Here is a 6,413-nt window from a genome sequence, read left to right on the forward strand (position 1 = left end):
GGGGCCACTGGGTAATAATAATGGTAATGATTGTTGATCACACCATAGTTATGGTTGATGTTCTGCAGTGCACCCCCACCAGTCTGTGGGTGAATTGGTGATTGGTTCCTCCCTGTAAAAAAAAAAAAAAAAAAGGAAACGGAGAAGAGGGTTGATACTCAGTCTTCAGATAAGGGGGTATCAATCATTATACATTATAATAACAGTTAGTTCCGACTAAGTAATTTGATTGGACAAGAGGCATTCCACGAGTGCCGATATACAGTATAACAGTACTGGGACTTTTAACTAATCACTCCGCCGCACAGGTGTTCTACTAAATGTTATAATTAGACTACATGTTTGTGTTCAGGTTACTAGGCAACAGTGCAGTTGACGTTCAGTTGCGGAACAATTTTTTGTTGGCGGAGCCAAAATAAATGATTAAATAAACAAACAAATCATAATCTGTTGTCGCTTATTACTGTTAACTAATAAATTGCGCTCTAGAACTGTTAAAAAATAGTATAAAAGCAATATCACACTGGTGGTCGTGCTGTTATACTGAATATCAGCACTCCCTCTCGTGTGATAATGCTTAATTAAGACTCATCAGGAGTAGTGTGTGTAATGCTTACCTCCAACATCGTCTTGTCTCCTGTGGTTTTGAGCGTTACGTGCTCTGCTTTGCCCGTCAACAGGACACACCACTCCCCCACACTGCAAAAAGTAAATCTAAGTAAGATGAAATATCTTAAATCAAGGCAATATATGCTTGTTTTCTGTCCGACTGCACTAGTTTTAAATTGTCCTGTTCTGTTGGCAGGTAATTTAGCTTATTTTAAGTAATATATCCCCCATTTTATAGTCAGTGTTTGAGGTTTGATTACTCACGGGAGTGGTATCCATGATAGGCCACTGGCCACCTCCTCTAAGGCAGCTGTGTCTTCTTGGTTTGTAAAGTAGGGGGCATTGAAATGATGCTCTCTCTTGTAGTAGATATGTAATGACACAGTAGTAGTATATTTTCTCTCTAACTGATCTTCGTCTGCAACAGAGTGATCTCAAAGAAGAACGACACAGCAATAGGCTACAATAGAACAGAAATATGATTCTAATTCTAATGTGTCATAAAGCCAATTTCGCCAGTGGATTATGACGCGTCATTTTCTTTGACAACCAATTTCTGACATAACCACGCCCCCCGCTCGGTTCATGGGTCTACAAATCAATTTCATTTGAATAGATTCTCCCTAATTAATTACAGTTATTAACTAACATACACTCACCTGCGCATCAGCTGGTCATTGAGCATATTTGCCTCAGTTGGTCTGAGTCTATTCTCAAAATGCGGTCGAGGACAAGAGCCTTTAGCAGACCTAGTCTAATTGATATAGGAAAAGTGCTACACAAATAAGTTATTATTATTATTATTATTACAAGACTAAAAAATCCCTCACTCACATGCTTCATTTCCTCAGAACGTTAGTACCTATAAATGGTTTGAAGTCTGTGAATTAGCGTTATTTTTGGTGTAGGCTGATTGTGTAAGAGCGTAATAGCGGCGGTAAACATAATGAAAATTGATGTTCACAGAAATAGTGATAGAAAATGAATTGAAACTCATAGATGCAGTCTCTCTGATCCAACGGGATGTTTTCGCCACAAGACACTCTGCTAATAATTCAAAGATGACATGAGTACACAAGTAGTGTTCTTGTCATTGTTTTGATTGACAGCACAGTGAATACGGTTTTGGAAATAAATCAATTCATCATTAGCAAGAGGTTGCATGGTTTTATTCATGGTTTTATTCATTCATGCAAATTGGAGGAAAGATAATTATCCACACTTCTGCATAAAACCACTAACAATAAAGTGGTTTATAACTTTATGAATTCAATTTAAGAACATTACCCAAAAAGGGTAGAGGGGAGTGATGGTGTAGGAATTTAATTCCAGTGCTTGCTGTCAAATATGCAATACATTCGTTTTTTTTCTGCTGTTCAACAACTATCTCCACTGTACTTATATTTTAGACACACTCCACATGGTGGAAATTAAAGGGAATTTCTGGACTTTCTCAATTATTATTCAAGGATGTAAATTCAGCCATGATGTATTCCTATGGGAAACATCCACTTATTTTAAAAGGGAAGATTTAAAATGAATTAAAAGCCCATATTATCCAGCCTGCATTGGAAAGCAAGAAACACAAATGAAGCATTAAAGGCACAACCTGGGTTTTGTTTTGTTTTTCATTTAAATGTTTAGGCAGAATATTACTTATAAATGTCTAATGAGCGTAGTACAACTGTCTTACCTTAATAGCATCCAAAATCAAAAGTTAACTAACCCTTCCCCTGCCAAACAGTGGGGTGCAAAGATTTGGGCACTCCTGGTTTAAATGTCTGTTACAATTAATCTCCAAGTGATTGAAAGCAAACCTGAACACTAAATGCTACAATAGTTAAACATGACACCTTTCTGCCAATTTTAAAGCAAGGTTTCTTTTTTATTATAATAAAAAACGTTTTACTCCAAGGTGATTTACTCGGCTTCAATGAGTCAGGTGAATATAATTCTAGGGTTGAACTATATATTCTGAAGTAACTCCATGCCTTCTAAAGTATCCGTATATATTATTGAAAATCTGTGGAGAAATCTCAAACATTCCGTGCATGCAAGAAGGCCGAAGAATATTTCTGAGCAAGAGGTGTTCTGCCAGGAAGAATTCCAAAAACAAGAATTGAAAGACTCTTACTAGGCTACAGGAAGTGTTTGCAAGCTGTTATAGTTGCCCGAGGAGGAGTTACAAACTACTAGCTGACAGGGTTCCCAAACCTTTGCACAAGGCCTTTTTCCTTGTTTTATTATTTTGAAACTGTAAGAAAAAATGTATCTTACTTTAAAATGTGATGAAAATGTCATGTTTAACTTTGTACCATTTAGAGGTTAGGTTTGCTTCTTTTCACTTAGATATTAATTGTAAAAGGCATTTTGACTAGGGGTGCCCACCCCACTGTATAATACCCAAACTAGAAGCTGGCAGAAATGTGGCTGAAAAACCAATTAAGAATTGCACCTTTAAAAAGAAGAAACCAGCATGCCAAGAAACATCAAGCTACTGTGAAAATGTACCCTTTAAACCATACATCTATTGTATTCTAGAAACTAGTTGATAGTTTTTGATCATTGATAAGTGATAGATGGCTTTTTTTATTTATTAAATCAGCATTTATCAAAAAATAATAATGATTAACACAACGCTATAATCTTTAAAATCGTCCCAGAGACGAAATCTACATCGTAAGTACCCTCTGCTGGATTGGAGGTCAGAGTCACTGTTAGAGGCAGGAGAAATGTGGTGGTGGTGGTGGTACTTCATCTAACTCTGTACGTGTATGTGTCTAACAGAGGTCTTTGAGGTCAGTGTGCTGGTTAAGTTGGCTGCTGTAGGAGGACTCCCAGTCCCTTTCGAACACGGCCTGCAGCTGTGACTGGAACGTGCCACCAAGCGATTGGGACGCAGTTTGGTTCACCACCAGCCCCGACCCGGCAGTGGTCACAAAGTAGTCCCCAGACCAGTTAGAGGTACCTTGAGAACACAAGACCAGACCAGTTAGAGGTACCTTGAGAACACAAGACCAGAACAGTTAGAGGTACCTTGAGAACACAAGGAAACAAGATGCCTTAGAGCTGATAGATGGGATCTGTTACACTGGATTTCCATCAAGAATCTGCGTAAAATGAAAAATGAAATGAAAATGTCCTATTTGTGTAAAGTCGACACATAAAATACCCTCAACAGCTATGCCTAGAGATACAATGGGTGATGCTTCAAATGATATCTGAGCAAACAGGTTTTTATTTCAGATAGGGTTGGGGACAGTTGAATTTCAATGCAGTTGATTCAGGAAGTACATTTTATTTTATTTTTTTAAATCAATGATTGCTAAAAGGGCATTCATTTTCAGTGACCTCTCAATAAATTGGAAAAAATGAAGTTTTTTCAAATATTGGAATTGTGAACTCAAATCACTTCACAAATTCTAATTGACCTTAACCCTGTTTTTGAGAGAGTGAATCAGTGGTCTAACAATGATTCACAATGCTTCCTAAGGATGACTTAAGGATGACTTTGATCTCACTAATGTTGATATATCTCACTACTGTTGAGTCTAGGAGAGAGGTGTATTACCTATGTAGGCAACCTTGTCTGTCACCATGTACTTGTTGTGGTTAACTCTGGCGAAGGGTATTTCCTTTTGCTTGGGATTGGCTGGCACAACGAAGATTTTCTGGAAAATAGAGAAGCAGAAATGGTACCATAAGCTCTTTTTAAATGTGATATCCTGTGCCCAATGACTTGCCCATATTGTGCCTAAACGTGTCATACTCTCAACCAAGCAACCAACACATACATCTCTGCTTACAACCTAAAGAAGACACTGTTCAACACCCAAACACCTCCATCCTTTCTGGACGTAGCTTATTAACAACATAAACAAAACAATGTCGATGAATCATCAACATGAGGATTATGTCTAAAAACTAACGTACAGTAAAGTGACAAAATAAGAAAGCAACTCTTAAGTCTAGGCCTACTCACCACCTGGATGTCCAGCCTTCTCTTGGGTTCCTGGACCGAGGCCAGGGAGCGCAGGAAGGGCAGCATGATAGGCTGTGTGCTGGCCCAGCAGCTGATCAGCAGACGCACGCGCACACGCTTCTCATATGCCACTCGCCTCAGCTGAGTGTCAATGTCGGCCCAGTACCTGCAGAGGGCGCCAGACCCACAGGGTTAGGGCCCAGAGATGGGGCTTTATTCATTCCATAACAGACAAACGCTCTAGGAGCCTTTTTACAAGACATGCTGGTAGGTAGAGCCATCTGACCAATGAGCTAGAGTAATGGTAAATGGACTGACTTATATAGCGCCTTATTACAAAGCGCTTTACAAAGGCCTCTCATTCACCCATTCACACACACATTCACACACCAATGGCGGCGAGCTGCCATGCAAGGCGCCGTCCCGCTCACTGGGAGCAATTTTGGGGTTCAGTGTCTTGCCCAAGGACACTTCGACATGTGGCCAGCCGGGGCTCGAACCGCCGATCTGCCAACCTTGTGATCATTAGACGCCGACTCTACCTCCTGAGCCACAGCCGCCCCAAGAGTAAGACTAATGAGCTAGAATAATACTCTCCATCAGCTTTGCCTCTCCAAAACTTCAACTTTACCTCCAAGAACACTTATCATTGAACAATACTACTAGGCAATTGTTTGTCACACATTTTAATATTTATATCAATCTATTAATTTTGGCTTTATTAGACTAAACATTCCTGAGTCTGAGGCCTGCAAACTTACTTACTGCAAAAAGAAGCTGTTAATGAGTTCATGGGCATTGGGAGGAATGCCTCTCGGTGAGCAACGAGATCATTTTGGGGCATTATTTCCCTTTTTGGCTCAAGAGCGGAGGCTCTCTAGAATGTAACTTCCTAAGCAAAACGGTAAGCAAAACTGACTTTAGATGGCTGCATAAGGGCTAATTCCCCAGTCTCCCTGAACTTAAAGTGGCAGTGAAGTTCCCTAGGAGGCTGACTGACCGTTTGGGGTGTGAGAACTCTGTGGTGGGGAGATAGTTCATGACAGCAATGTAGACAAAGTGCTGTGCGTCCTCCATGACACTCAGGATGGACTGAAGGTCTTCGGTCCTCCCCGCGGCACAGAAGGATGGTGGGGAGCTCTGGGGAGGCAGGATGTTGTTGTTAGCATGTGGGTAGTTTTAAAGGGATAGTTCACGACACTACACGACACAGACATTATCAGCAGCAACATTTCTTTGCAAGAACTATCCCCACACATAGCATTACTGAGGGAAGGAGGTTATTGGCCAAGATCTCGCGATACTTGGCCCCATCCATCCTCCCCTCAATACGGTGCATTCGTCCTGTCCCCTTTGCAGAAAAGCATCCCCAAAGAATGATGTTTCCACCTCCATGCTTCACGGTTGGGATGGTGTTCTTGGGGTTGTACTCATCCTTCTTCTTCCTCCAAACACGGCGAGTGGAGTTTATGCCAAAAAGCTCTATTTTGGTCTCATCAGACCACATGACCTTCTCCCATTCCTCCTCTGGATCATCCAGATGATTATTGGCAAACCTCAGACGGGCCTGGACATGCGCTGGCTTGAGCAGGGGGACCTTGCGTGCGCTACAGGATTTTAATCCCTGACGCCGTAGTGTGTTACTGATAGTTTTCTTTGAGACTGTGGTCCCAGCTCTCTTCAGGTCATTGACCAGGTCCTGGGGTGTAGTTCTGGGCTGATCCCTCACCTTTCTTATGATCATTGATGCCCCACGAGGTGAGATCTTGCATGGAGCCCCAGACCCAGAGGCGCCCCGTCCATAGAGGCAACCAAGGCAATT

This window comes from Nansenia antarctica (genome assembly GCF_963989245.1).
Source record: "Nansenia antarctica genome assembly, chromosome: 7".
NCBI classification, from domain to species: domain Eukaryota; kingdom Metazoa; phylum Chordata; class Actinopteri; order Argentiniformes; family Microstomatidae; genus Nansenia; species Nansenia antarctica.